At 30.5% G+C, this 14,395-nt stretch overlaps 1 protein-coding gene across 2 annotated transcripts in view; it reads right to left on the bottom strand.

Moving 5' to 3' along the window:
- Positions 1 to 14,395, bottom strand: part of LOC107449617 (protein kinase C, brain isozyme) — a 178,390-nt gene that overhangs the window by 155,496 nt on the left and 8,499 nt on the right. The window lies entirely within an intron of this gene.

Here is a 14,395-nt window from a genome sequence, read left to right as displayed (position 1 = left end):
AGAAAAAGGAGAAAAACTTTACACCGTTACTAATTTAAGTAGAGGTTAATTTGAAACGTGTTAAAAATAATTTTACACCACAACTCTGAGAAGGTGAATCGTCTTCTTACAATGGATGAACTATAGTTTCTCACTGACGATGAAGAATACACCATTCACATGCCACATGGGCGCTTCTTACTATATAGAATGTTTTATTTTATTTTATAACCGTCGTTGAACAGTCGGCCCAATTTTTGGGCTTACGGCTACTAATGATCGATTCCGTAGCCTTGCAATTTTGAATACAATTCAGAAGACAAGGGAACTCCGGGATCAACTATTGGGAGAAATTTTACCTTGTGTAGAGGACTTTATGATGGAACTAACCCACATTCGCGTTACATGGAGAGGAAAACCACGAAAACCTTCCACGTTTAGCCTGACGGCAAGGGGACTCTAACCCATGATCCGTCTACCACTGAGGATATTTCACGTCAGCACTGTGGTTGGTGCAAACTGAAAACGGAATTCGTTTCGACCAACCATCGCTGGGATTTGAATCCGGGTCACCAAATTGGAATGCGAACGCTCTCTCCCCTGAGCCACCACGGTTCTCTAAAGAATATCTTACATTGGGATCAGAATATGGTATGGGCAGAATTTCATGAGGACAGTACCACACATGGTGCAAAATACTTTCAATTTTTTTTCAGTCGAAACTTTTTTTAACAAATATAACCTAGACTCCCAAATGAGAATACGAACACTATCATTAATTGCGAAACGACAATATCGTGAGAAAAAAAAATTAAATCTTCCAAAACAGTTATTTATTTTTCATATGCAAGTGTTAAGAAAGCAGTAGCTGCAGTTTTCAGAAAACTGCTATTACAAATTAGTTCCGGAAACCATATATCATTAACGCCGCAAACAATAAATATTCATATTTTTCTTTTAAAAAGTACTTAAGGCATAACAGAATGAATACCAGTTGATTGAGGAAAAAAGCGCTTATTGTTTGTTTCAAGAGAATTTCGGTAACATAAAGACTCAAAGAAACTCATTTTCACTAGAAATATGAAAATAATAAATAACAGAATACACGGCTGAACAATACTTCTATTGTTGATTTAATACTTATAACAAATCAGATATTATTAACTTTACTTAACTTTAATGCTTTCAACTTTTCGTCAATGAATAAAACCGTTTGTTTTTTTTTCTTAAGTTTTATAACGATTCTTTTTCGCATAAAGCAAATTTAGAGATATTTCCATATCGGTACCTATTCGCGCCAACTATCAACGCCAAGGCACCAAAGAGTTTTTGCATTTGCAAAAATTTTTTTAAAAAAATGTAGTTAATTGTTCGGGTAAAACACTTCAAATGGCTAAGGGTTAAACAGTTCAAAGTTGGTTCCATTAATAAGATTTTTTTTTTCTGTGTACCACTGCTCGGTTGTCATCAAAATGTGGCGACTTTTCAGCACTGGTTCCGATACGGAAATCTTCCCGGGATTCTGATATATTACAATTATTTTTAGATCTGAGTTTGATTAACATGTTAAGAACTGGTACGCCCAGAGAAAAGCATTCTACTAGCAAAAAGCATTCTACTGTTATGTATCACGTACATGGCTGTAAGATGCATGAAATTTTATTTTAATTTTTTTTTTCGATCAGCATAGCACTGGGCCATAGGTGCCAGATGTGGGCGCAACCTCACTTGATAAGCTTTGAAGACTTCTAAAAGGACATTTGGAGTCTAGAGGATGCGTAAAAGCGTACAAATAGAAGAGAAATTTTTAAAGATCGAGTGCATTTTAGAACTAATATTTTATGCTGCATTAAGAAACTAGTGCATATTTTTATTAAAATTTTTATTAAAATGCCCAATGTCTCTAATTCAAAAGTTTGTTCCTCCAGAATTCTTCAATGTGTGACGGAAAGATTCATGTGGAAGATATAGTTTCTTAACAACTCACATATTTGTTTGTTTGATACAAGTTGTAATGTATACATTAAATGTATTTTGCTTTCCCAAATATTTTTTAAATAAAAGCTCTTTAAAGTCAGCATGTTTAACAAAGTTTTTTCATATACTTATATTACTTTTATTCTTGAATTAACTTTTTATGGCCGTAGATTACTTCTAATATGAAGTTTATAAAAAAAAGTTTAATTTGATCCAAGCTAAAAAAGTTTGCAAAAAGTGGCCATTAAATGAAAAGGACTTATCGATATCGGTGACCATTGGCACCGACCATTGAAAGTGACATCGGGTTAGAGGAAAAAGGGGCTACTAGTCATTAGAGTCCACCGACCACTGGCTACTAACTGAAAATTGAAATTTTCAGGTCGTTGTCACATCAACAAATATGACCAAGCCATCCCATGTGCTACACTTTAATTACCTTAAACTATATTTGGTTCCCTAAATTTGCCTTATAATTCAAAATTGTATATTTCAAATACAAGTAGAAAATAAAATTGACAAAAAAAAGGAAACTCTCCTCTCCCTTAAAAATTAACGAACCAAAACTATTTCCAAACAAAATCAGCTTAAAATAATTTTTAAAAAAATACATAAAAAACCAAAAAGGAGAGAAAATATATTTTTTTAAATAATCTTGACCCTTTTCTATAAATTTTCTTTTGAATTTAAATTCCAAGATGAAGATGTTTTGGTACTCTAGTAAAATTTGTGAATAAGAAAAGAAAAAGGGCGGGTTTCAAAACCAAACGTCTTATTTTACGCGCAAAATTTTGGAAACAAGTGACGATAAACGTGATCTAGCTTATCTTGGAAATGTTACTTCTTATCAGTAAAGTACTAGACCGAAACATACGTCGAAAGTGAGATTTTAACTCTAACATAAATAACACTGGAAGTTTATAATTTTTTTTTAACCGAAAATCTTTTTATCTTATCAGAAAAATCCTTACCTTAAAATAAATAAATAAAAAAAATTGAAGTTACAGATAAAGATTTTTATCGGATCTGTCGTTATTGACATTTTAACTTTTTCAACGGAAAGAGTAGAAAAGGAACTCGGAGATAACAGTAGACGAAAACATTTCATATTAACTCAGTTACTACTAATAAAGGTTCATTAAATGTTTGCTGATATTTAACTCTTAAGTTTCGTAGAGGATTTAATGGCTTCAACATACCCTATGAGAGCTTCATTTGTTATTTGTCTTAATTTTCTTCTCCATTTAAAATGTGTTGGTTTCAAATCACAAACCAACTGACTTAATTTTTGGATGTTCGTTGTATCTGATATATAAAAAGTGTGATTTTTGCAGATATGCAATAAACATTTTTGTAGTTATAGTCATGAATTTTTAAATTTATTTCGAAAATTTTTGATGTAATGGTTTTTATTATAAAATCAGTTTTCTTTTCCATCATCTCTACTTATGTGTTATCCTCTTATTGATAAAGTGGAGCTTAATTTTCGCAGACTCACAGTGATCCAAAGAAAAAAGCGGACCACCCTGAATAACGTTTGAACTAATGATCGGATCAAAAAGTCAGACATTTAAAATTCGATTTCTCAGTAACTGTTCAACCGATTTCGATCAATTGAATTTTGCCATGTAAAATTACATACTTTAAAAAATTGTAAAAATTTTTATACCTTACAAAAACCGAAATTTTTTTAACTAATATTTAATAAAATAATAAAAAATAATAAATACTTCCAAAAATTTATTTTCTGCGTGAAAGTATCTTTGGATAAACGAATTTTTTTAACTGTGTGCAAAATTTTTCAATTCGCTTAATTAGTTCTTGCAGTTATGTGTTGCAATAATTTGTCAGAAGTTTTTAATTTTTTTTTAAATTTTCGATAACTTTGCTCTCTAGCTATGGTCTCTGCATTGTGCAAATTAGGATGTGAATCTTGGTTTGTAAATAAAAACACATTTAACTGCAGTGATGAAACTCAAATCAGTTAACACATTGTTGACCGGTTACGAGTTAACTCATGTTTATGTGGCCAAGCATTGGTGACCGGTTACGAGTCATAGCAATCATATTAGCAGTAATCTCTTGGTGACTATTTTAAAAAGTGGGCATAATTTTCCTTACTTTTCAAGTTTTACTATTTAATTCTCTACCCAATTTATTATAACTTTACGAAACCCGATATATTTGCAAAACTTGTTGCGTACCATTACACGTAGGTAATTGTTATACTTTTAAACATACGAAAAAGAAATATTAAGAGTTGAGTAATAAATAAAAAATTTTAAAGTTTATTTATATTGTTTTACTTCCACATTCGTTCCACAGAAAAGTTTCCGGTCAGCAATGTGTTAATGTGTTCTCTTTTGCTTCAATTTTTTTAGTGCTCCTCACACTATTGTATTGATATATTTGCCAAAAAACGTTAGCTTTGAAATTTTCCATTTCCAACGTAAAGTTGTTTTTGCTGTTACGAATTCCTTTAAATCAGAAAATACGGATTAAAAAAGTTTTTAGTTTCATATTTAAAATCTCTTTGAGTTCTCATGTTATTATTGCTGGAGTAGGGAACAGCTATAGCAACATGGCCTACAGCTTTTGGTGTTCGCCACGTTCCTATAACAAAATTCGACACTTTTTTCGTTCAATTTCTGTTTTGTATTATTGTTGTTGGCTGCTGATTAGTTACATCATTTTTTATTCCATTCCTTTTAAATATATCTTTTTGTTATATCGTATAATGTATATATAAATTTTATATTGTCTAATTTTCGAAGGCAGATAAGATTGTGATAAAAGGCAATTTCATCGTATACAACAATTTTACAACACTTTTCATCCTACCTATTTAAAAAGAATCAACCAAAAATAACTAAAAAACTGTATGTAAAACAATCAAGTAGAATTGAAAAATTATGTGTGTTTAATTATTCTTAGAAAAAATCAAATAACAAATTAAATAACGAAACCCTCAAATAACGAATTCTTTTCTTTATTTTTTCAATTTCCAAATGACTGCGAAAAAAATGAGCTACGTAATGAAATGTAGGCACTTTCTGATTATCACAATAAGAATACCTAAAACCTGCGATGCTTTAAAGTTAATTATCGAAAAAATCGTGATTATTATCATCAATGATGATAATTAAACCCGATAATTCCGAGAAAACTCTCGGCAACTATCGAATGTATAAACTTTCGACAAATATCTCGATAACTTTCAAATTAAAAAATATTGCAATAATTATCGAAAAGAACACTAACGTGAGTATTGAGTCAAACTCTCATTGTAATATTTAACTCATAGGTATTTTTTATAAAATTATTATTTTCTATCAATAAGGAAACGAAAATATTATCCATTGTAATCATAATGAAAATTTGTTAGTTTATTAAAAAAAAAGGAAATCTGATAACTCGAAAAATATCTATGTATTCTGACGATATATTTCAATATTCAAATTCCAATAATACCCAGCACTTAGAGTTTAATAGATCAAAATAATAGTTTTGTAAACAAAATTAGTTCCGAAAATTTTGGTTATTTAAATTTAAAATCAGAATTTCATTAAACGACCAAAATGTGCTTTTAACGCCATCAATGATAACTCAATAATACCGCATTCTCATAATATCTTTGCAATCTGCTAACACAATAGAAAACCGTTTAGTCGAAATCCGTCACAACTGAAGGGTAAAAAAAAAGAAAAATAAGAACATAAATAAAATTAAAAAAGAAGAATAAAACAGAAGCTTCTCATAGGAAACAAACATAGTAGAATGCTGCTTTATAATCTACTCATCGTGGCTATAATTTGAATGATAACTTTTGACTTGGTTTGTGACGTCAACGGAAACCTGTTGAGGTGCGACGTGACGTAATAAGCACATCGCTCATTCTTATTACTGTAGCAATTAACTTAACGTGAGGGTGATTTTCTGCTTCCCTGTTTTATTTTTCCTTATAACAGCTCTTAAAATACGATTTATAGGACAGCGGAACAGTACGTTTATTTTTAGATTAGGCGTCTTCCAAGAATCTACCAAATTCAAATCGCCAACGTGTAATTAGTCGATGGCTTTCGCTAATGGAGGACGCACATTCTAGCTGACAGTTAATCATCAGCATTAATTATTACGAGCTTCCTTTTGGAGACATAAACAAGTATGGAGTTAATTTCGTAACATTTAGCACATAAGAACTATTTTCTATTTAGCTTCAGGTTAGTTCTCACTGAAGTGAATTTATCAGATTCAGACGCGTGAAATTACAAAAATGCAAACGATTTTAATTGAATAAATAACATAACAGAAAAAGAACTTGCTTTAGCAAATTGCGAAAGAGAAAATTATTTTAACTTAGAGAAAGAGATTGAAAATGGTATTCCATTATTGAATCCATTAAAATGTTTGCGAAATGTTTTATTTAATAAAATATTTCGAAAGAAATCGTTGTTTTTTCTTTTATATATTGTTATTAACGTATCACTTATGAGTCAATAAACAAAACTCGTCCAGACAAATTGTAAGTCAAATAGTTATCAGTCTTTCAATCAATAAACCGGTCTGTTAATTATAAATAAATTATATTCATTCAGTCCAGGTGTAAAATTAAGTTCAAAACATATTTATACTTTTTTTATTTTATTATAAACGCGTTTCTGGCATTGCTCTCAGAAATAAAACGTTATTTACAAGTTTTTTTATCTGCAATAAAACATCATTTTCGGGTATTAGATTCTAGAATAAAATTTTATTTGCTGATACTTCACGCTAGAATAAAACCTTCTTTACCATCATTATGTTAGGAATAAAATACTGTCATGCTGCCAAGAATCTATCTTTTTCCAAAAACGTGTTGTCCCGCAGTGGACTGATCGTTAAGACACTGTTCCCAGTAGAAAGTCAAGCATCACTGGCTGCGGTCAGTAAGCTGGAGGATGACCACTTTGATCAGCCTGCTTAGGGAAAAAGGGTGCGAGGTATCGGTCCTCTTTACACTGTTCCACCGTAAAGTGCTCGACTTCGCGCGCTGTTCGTCGGGCTACCAAAGCAGGGAAACCTGTTACTGTGCCCATCTCAGTTTTTTAGACCTTGGGCTCTGGGGTGCAGGAGCAGATTGGTGGTCAGCCGGAAGCAGATAACCCAGCGTTTAGTCCCCAAGCATGCTTGGTACACATTTTGTCGACGAAGGGATGAAAGGTTAAGTCAACCTTGCCTGATCTGAGGATTGAACCCAGGAGATCTCAATGAATGTCTTCAAGGTTATAAATTAGCATGTTGTTTCCTAAATTTTAAAAAAAAAATGTGTAACATTCAAAATTAAAAATATACGTACTCTGCCAGATTAAGATATTAACAAAATCCGGAACCAAACAATAAAGAAAACAATAGCATTTTTAATTTAAAAACGACTGTTTTGTCTCATTGAGGTTTGAAAACTTCCAAGATGCCATCTTTTTCAAAGCATGGCAATTTTGTACCCAGTGGCGAACTTCTCTCGTTTTACGAGATTGTGTAACATGTATAAATAACAGAAATAAACTTTCATTAATGGACATTAACATTTTTTTTTACAGAAGGGTGATGCTCACTCTAACATTAAATTTCGTACATTCCTGTAAGGAAGAATTGAAGCGATTGAGCATGCAATAGTGATGAAATGCGCAGAAAAAAAAGAACAAATTTAAGTGAATAAAAATAAATGATTTTGTAAACCCCTTTAAGTAAAAAATGCTGAAATAGTGGAATATCATATTAACTTAAACCACAAAATTTAAACAAACATTTACAATGGACGTGGATATTTCTTGGAAGAATTTTAACTTCTTCCAACAAAATTGCATAATTTTAAAAAAAAACATATTCTATAATTTTAAATAACGAAAAAAATTTTAATCTCCTGTAGACCTAGTGGAATTAGGCAACCATCATTTTAAACTAAAACCTAAAAAATTTATTTTTTGATTAAATTGAACAACTATTGAAAAATCACATGATCGATTTTAACATTTCGTAATAACGAATCCTCTGCCTTCATTTCCTGTTGACGTTCTTCTTGATCTATCTATAACACGTACATATTGTAAATTCGAAGGTTGTTGTTGTTGTTGTTGTTGTTACTTTACGTCACACTAGAGCTGCACAATGGGCTATTGGCGACGGTCTGGGAAACATCCCGGAGGATGATCCGAAGACATGCCATCACAATTTTGATCCTCTGCGGAAGGGATGGCACCCCCGCTTCGGTAGCCCGACGACCTGCGCGCGAAGTCGAGCACTTTACGGTAGCACAGTTTAACGAGGACCAATACCGCACACCCTCGGTCCCTACGCAGACTGATCCAAGTGGTCCCCCACCCGCACACTGACCGTAGCCAGTGATGCTTGACTTCGGTGATCTGCTGGGAACCGTGTCTTAACGATCAGTCCACTGCGGGACTAAATTCGAAGGTAATCTTAGTGAAAAAAAAAACATTCAACAGCTATAAACAGCGTGCTTGTAAGTAATTTAGTAAAACTTTACCAATGTAAAGATACGTAATATCTAAAAAAAACTCAAGCCTGCGTAGTTGCTTCAAATCTAACGAAAGGGAGTTTACGGAATCTAACGTAAATTTGCAAAATCTTTCTAATATTAGGCGGTATTATCGTTAACATAGACAATTTTGCCAGGTTCAGACCTGACAAACTTTTGAACCGAGCTATAAAGAAAACGACTAAGCAAAACATTCCCGCAACAGCCTATTGTGGGACAGGGCGACAGGGAGGTCATGAAGGTTAAAGCTTCACAATTTTGAGTCCAACGGCATAATTGTGGTCAGCACAGGCCACCTATACTCCCCAGTTAAGCTGGTACCCATCGATCTGAAGCTGGGTTTGCTTCACTGGGAATCGAACCCTGTTCTTCAAAATGACATTTTAAAAAAGACACACAATTTTGCGACCAACGGAATAATTGTGGTCAGCACAGGCCACTATTACTTCCCAGATAAGCTGGTACCCGTCGATTTGAAGCGGGGTGGACTTCACTGAGAATCGAACCCTGTTCTTCAAAATGATATTCAAAAAAAAAATAAAAAAACAATTACCATTCTCAAAATGACGATAATTATTATCCTTTTCTTATGGTTTATAAACTTGTCAAGAAACAATCTTATTTACCTACCTGATAAATGTGGCCCTAGTGACAAAGTTTTCTCGATTTATGATATCTTATAAAATCTGTAGTAACACGAATGAATGATCACTACAGGTTTAGACTTTAATGCGGCTTAAGCTAATTAATTTGTATTCTTTTGACGCATTTAACAACAATGGAAAGGAAATTTAAGAAAGTGTTTTAAGATAGCTTAATATCAATAATACATGTCATCCACTTTATTCAACTATTCTGTCACCTCACATTCTCACTCTAAAGTCAACAACCCCATTCCCTTTAATGTCAAAAGTGAATCTCAATACGCTTCTAGGGTTTAAACCTTTTCTATATCACAGTAGACGGTGATATCACCATCTATGCCCGCTAAGTTTACGTCCATTACATCACCGGTTACTTAATCCCCACAAAGATCGTATAAGAGGATCCTTTAATAGATATAGTTGAAAGGTGCAATGCTATTGGATCCTAATCGAAATTCGCAGGGTCGCATCTTCCTCGAAATTATAATCCGAAAATTGAAATTGCAGAAACAAACAGTCTATGCTTGTATGCAAATAGAAATTGATAGGATGGAACTATTTCAAATTACTGTCAAATAAATTACACAATGAATTTTTTTTTCTTTGTAATCAGCACGCTTTATTTTTAATTAATGCCTTTGTTGAATAAATAATCCCAGGAATCAGAAGCGGTAAGATAGTAGAGAATTAAAAACTTCATTCACTTCAGAAATAAATATAAAATAAAAGTTAAAATGTTTCAAGCACTGAAAAATAGGCTCATAGACTTGCCAGGCGTCAATTAAAAGAAACGAAAGTGATTTGAAAAATAATACGTTAAGTTGCCAACGAAAAATGAATAAATAAAGGCGAAAAACAAAACTAAAAATACCGAAAAAAAACGAAACTAGAAAACTAATATCTGTATATTTTTGAAACGAATTTATTATAATGCACTTGTACTTAAAACTTTTACTTACACATTTGTTTTTCTAAGATTGCTTAAATAAGACGGACGATTTTTTTAAAATTAATTTTTGCTTCAGGTATATATTTAAGTTGTTTTCGTCGTTCAACACATTTCATAAAAAAAATAGTAATATATGTTTAAAAGGTGACCCGTAATATCTGAAGTTAATATATATATTTAAAATAATTGTTAAAAATGAAATTTTAAAAAAAATTACAAATTTGAGGTCGTAAATTAACATTATTACGATGAAAAAATAAAAATGGACTCGAAATTTTTCTAGTCACTAATGAAGGAAGCAGGTTGTAAAGCATTAAAACCAGTTTTATTACTTGAGGAAACATGAAGTGTTTCGCTAAACCGCCATTGTTTCTTCTGATATTTTCAGTCATTTCTTCCTAATTTGTAATTCGTTAGATTTCAATAACGTTTTTGTTTTTTACTCTCCAAAATATTACTTGACGGCCCCTAAAGTGTATATTTTTTATTTCACTTTTGAGAAGGATTTTAACAATGTATGCGAACGGTGTTTATTATGAAACACTCTTTATATCTCTAAATAATTAAATAAATGGCTAAAAAATTTATCTACACTCAATTTCCCTGCATTTTGAGGAGCTTTTCATTTTTTCACAATTAGTCCCTTATAGACAATAAGTCCCATATTTCGAGACCCCAATTCTGAAGATGTAATAGAAGACAGTAAGATTTAAGACAGTTCTCATATATCTAGACATATAAGAGACCCTAAACAGTCTCACTCACTCAAACTTTTATTATAATAACTAGTGTGAAAAGGAAGGATTTTAAATAAAACAATGTAAAAAAATGCATTCAATATGTGATTTTATTATTTTCCCTTTACCCACCATTCAATTTTCCCTTGAACTCACGATCCATATTTCGAGACCCCAATTCTGAAGATGTAATAGAAGACAGTACGATTTAAGACAGTTCTCATTTATCTAGACATATAAGAGACCCTAAACACACTCACTCACTCAAACTTTTATTATAATAACTAGTGTGAAAAGAAAGGATTTAAAATAAAACAATGCAAAAAATACATTTAATTTGTAATTTCATTAAAGAAAATATGTATTTAAAAAATATTTTTTTAAAAGTTTCAGTAATATTATTAACCAGTACAACACGGTATACGAAAAAAAAATGGAATAAAAATAGTAAAATGTATCGAAACTGTAAAAAGAAATGGAAAGTTTCTATTTAAAGAAATAATAGAGAAAAGCGTGATTAAGAAACGAATACATGCACGTTTCTGTAACTATTCGCTGAGACGCTTTATGCTATTTATGTCAATCGTTGAGTCATAGACGTTTTGGGCATATTATGTAACATTAAATAATCGAAATATTAACTTAAAAATAGAACGAAATCGTATATTATGGCTGACAGTTTCTTCCTCCTGCAATTCTCATGTTTGTTTTGTTTCGCAGTTTTGATAGGTTTTTTTTTTTTGTTGACCATATATCGTTAAAACAGTATTTGATCTTACTCTTACATTAATGGTCACCATAAAAAGACTGAACATTCTTTTATAATTCTTATTTGAAGAGCGTGTCATCATCTAATGTTCCATAATTGATAAAACGTAAGAAGACTAAATTACTTTCTGTATTAAACAAGTATAAATTTCATAAACTTTAAAAAATTAATAGAAAAAAATGAATTACAGTAGAGCTTCGATTATACGAACCTCTTTCATCCGATTACCTCTGTTAATGAAAGTCGAATCATACCCTTACATCTGTATTTCCCAAGGTGTGGTACGCGTACCCCCAGGGGTACGGGAACAGTTTAACGGGGTTATGCGTTCTTATGCGAAATATCTTGCAACAAGTGAAAATTCCAAAACATTTTATTTAAAAACAAAGCTAGCCATGAAAATTTACGATTACGTATTTTTCTATTGGCTTTTTTTTCGTAGTGTTAACAGTTAATAATTAGCGGTGTCAACAGCCAGTTGTGATTTTTAACTTTCGCGCAATTTTTTTATAGTAAAAAATACATTCATTTTTTTATTAGTGGTTCACAGAGTTACGAAAAAATTAGAAAGGGTATGCAAAAAGTCATAAGCTTTGGAAACACTGCGGTTACATTAATGGTCATAAAAAGATTGAACATTATTTTTTTATTATTATAATTTGAAAAAGTGTCCTCATTTAATGTTCCCTAATTGATAAAACGTATGAAGACTAAATTATTTTTTTGTATTAAACAAGCATAAAATTCATAAATTTAAAAAAATTAGTAGAAAAAATTATTATTACAGAAAAACTTCGATTTTAGTAACCTCCTACATCCGAATACCTCTGTTATTCAAAGTCAATATTACCAATAATTCTGTTTTTTCACACACGCTTTTAATTTTCTTCTCTTTTCAATAAGATTATTAAGTTGTCGTATTTCAACTATATAGAAGAATATGAAAATAAAAAGGCCTCTTTGTACTACTTAACAGTATATAACTGATAATTTTGTGTGAGTAATTGGCAAACTTTTTCTTAATTGATAAAGTTCATAACTTTGATTTAGTTTAAAAAAATGAAGAAGTTGTTTCACCCGTATTTTCATTATAACTAATACGATTGCAATGGTATACAAATCACCATAAATAATTTAAAAATTTAATGAAATCAGCTCAGAATTAGCTACTTTACACAAATGATTTATTCAAAAAGAGAACGAAGTGATAATGTCAGAAGCAATAATGTTATCGAATTTAAAAATAAGTTTATTTCTATTAGGAAAAAAAATATTTTTTAAATGGCCATATGGTTATTAAATATTATATAGTACTAATATTAACAAAAAAACTCTATTTTTAGAATTTATTACTGAGAAAATATTAAAAAGCCATAATACATCTATAACAAGAATATTTCGATTATCCGAAGTAAGATCAGTCCCAATTAATCTAGATAATCGAGGTCTGATTGTACTTTATAAAAAGTCTTTTCTACATTCTTTTATCTTTTCCTTTCTATTATATTTTTTCAATAAATTAATAAAAATTGAGACACTTTTCAGGTTATTAGTTATTCAACAACTAAAGATAAGCAAGTTGAGGAGATATTTAAACACCATTTTAACATTATTTAGTAAGAAATACGAATTCGAAATTTTTCTCTATAAATAAAAAGAGCTTAAAAAAATATAAATCCAAATAAGAAATCCGGAAATCCAAATAAGAAAAATTTACCAAGGAAGAAGACTGTTGAGTACCCTCCTCTTAGTAAGTTACAAATAGTAGCACGACCTTTCAAGTCAATTTTTGTGGTAGAAAGGGGGTTAATGGTGAAATAAACTTAAATATTAACGTCTAGAAAAATAAGGCATTGTTCCTAAAGTATTTTTTTTCATGATAAATTGAATTACCAAGACCGTGGCAACAGGATTAACGGTTCAGTAGTTTAAAGGATAATGTTCAAAGTATCAGCTGGACTTCTTTACATTTTTTATCTGCGCTAGTTATCCTTTAGACTTAGATTTAAACTCATTCGATTCAGTATAAAAAAAATTTACACGAAACACTCACTTGTCTAGAAAGCAATAAGGTAGCATAATCAGAAATTAAGTAAGTATAACTTATAACCAATGTTTATATATGCCTTATACATTTGGTACAAATACCAGCTTTGTTTACATTGGAATATAAATTAATGGAAAATTCTTAGAAAATAATTTTACAGCTAGATATTAAATAAAAATCTAATTAATTTTTATTATCTTTTAGAACGGGTAAAACGCATCACGTATAAAATTACTTTAGGTTATGTGACGAAAATAAAAATTTTTGGTTCAAATACTTCTGAAAAATGTGAATCGATTGGAATGTGATGCTACTTTTTTTTTTAAACTAAAATCTTTTAATATGTTTTTATAACATTTTTAACTATTTTATATTTTAGTTTTTAAAAATCTGAATTAATAACAATTATAAATATAATTTAATGTAGTTTTTATAAATAATGTATTTCATTAAAAAAATTTTAAGATATATAAAAATAATATTTTGTGTGAAAATGTTGAGGTAATTTTTTTTTAAAAATATCCATATGAATTTTTAATTATCTAGAGCACGCTATGATTATTAAAATATCTAATGCACAAAATAATCACACAAAAATTAATACACACACACCCATCAGAGGGTATGCTTTTTTAATTAACGAAAAAAGGCAATTCTTCTTAACTTTAACGCTTAAGAAAACGTGACACAGCAAAAGAAAAAAAGGTATTATTCGTTTTTTGACAAACTATTTCAAAGAATTAAAATTGTTTCTACAA

This window comes from Parasteatoda tepidariorum, chromosome 8, assembly GCF_982258835.1.
Source record: "Parasteatoda tepidariorum strain Cologne lab strain chromosome 8, Ptep-v5.0, whole genome shotgun sequence".
Lineage (NCBI taxonomy): Eukaryota > Metazoa > Arthropoda > Arachnida > Araneae > Theridiidae > Parasteatoda > Parasteatoda tepidariorum.
This window is presented reverse-complemented; position numbering and strand designations above follow the sequence as displayed.